General features: G+C 28.9%; 1 protein-coding gene across 1 annotated transcript in view; it reads left to right on the forward strand.

Annotated features, from left to right (window-relative positions):
* Positions 1-1,422, forward strand: part of LOC117106533 (glyoxal reductase-like) — a 36,595-nt gene that overhangs the window by 34,176 nt on the left and 997 nt on the right. The window contains exon 9 of the transcript XR_004445085.1: positions 402-535. The gene's annotated coding sequence lies outside the window, so the exon portion shown is untranslated. The remainder of the gene's footprint in view (positions 1-401; positions 536-1,422) is intronic.

The following is a 1,422-nucleotide window of genomic DNA, read 5'->3' on the forward strand; positions in this document are numbered from 1 at the left end:
ATGTTTACAAAGAAATGTTATGTACAGTATTAGACCTAATTTGTCTTCTTTTGCAATAAAATACGAAAACCCCCCAATATTTCCGTTATCTTGAATATTTTGCTAGACGAGAGCATTGCCTATACGTGAGTGGTGCAATTTGTCTGAAATTGTTTTAAATAAAGGTAAATTATAATATAATTACGACTGGATTGTTGTATTAAAAAAATAGTGACGTAGCTGGACCATACCTTAAGTTGAATTTAGACATGAAGTTACAGTTGCTAAAATACCGGGCCAGTAATTATCTGTATCAATTTAAGTCTATTGAAGTATTGTAGTATAATGAAAAATTGATCCATAAAGCCATAGCCACAAACGAAAATATGATTCTACTGCATCAAACAGCAATTTTCTTTCAGATACCTGGTTGTGCACCTGTCTGATAACACCCAAATTATGGTAAAAGCAAGTTATGTGGAATACTGTTTATGTAGACACGTCGTCGTGAAGTTTGGAATGATGTTTCTTCTAAATTTGGAAAATGTACAGATATGTAAGTAAATCGTGTGCTGCTGTACTGTTGTACAAGCCTTTATTAGAATAGGCCTACATGGTGTTAAATTTAATTGTTGTGTTGTTTGTTGTTCAGGCCTACATTTTTCTAACCGGAGATTGTGATCTAAAACCAGTTTATAGAGGGTCCTTTCATTCGTTTTTGGACTATTATAAAACATAGCAAATCTTATAAAAATTTGCCATAATACAATGGCATTAAAGTGGAATATCTCGGTGAAAATGTAAACAACAGTTACAACAATAGAGAGCTAAAGATTTGTTGTTGTGTGATGACATACCGGTACATGTTTTTGCAACCTACATTTAACAATTTAAATCTAAGTACTCTTTTAAATTAAGTAATATTTTTTAATTAATTTAATAAAGTGTAATATTATAGTTACTTAAAAACGATCCGTTGGTCCGTGGGTTGTAATATACGGTATGCTTTAATTTAAATACAGTAGATCTATTATAACAACCGAATAAATATACAAATTCATGAAAATAGAATGCAGCATAAAATGATCTTAATGCCATTAACATTCTTAACATCTTTGTATATTTATACATCAGTTTTATATTTTAATCATTTTAATTAATTTAATAAAGTGCAATATGATTTATATAGTGACTTAATAACGATCCGTGGATTGTAAAATGTACTGTAATTTAATTAGGCCTAGGCATCGCATAAATAGACAAATGAATGAAAATAGCATGCAGCATAGAGAACTTAATGTTCTCTAAATCTTTGTGTAGGCCTATTTATACATTTTTTTATATTTCCTGCTTTTTATTCGTTTTTCCTTATATTATCAACAATTTTGTTGTTTTTTATATATTTGTATATGTATATGTGAATGTATATGTATATATATATAT

The sequence above is a fragment of the Anneissia japonica genome, unplaced genomic scaffold, assembly GCF_011630105.1.
Source record: "Anneissia japonica isolate Jap-2015-1 unplaced genomic scaffold, ASM1163010v1 scaffold11799_len232112_cov184, whole genome shotgun sequence".
In the NCBI taxonomy this organism is placed as follows: Eukaryota; Metazoa; Echinodermata; class Crinoidea; order Comatulida; family Comatulidae; genus Anneissia; species Anneissia japonica.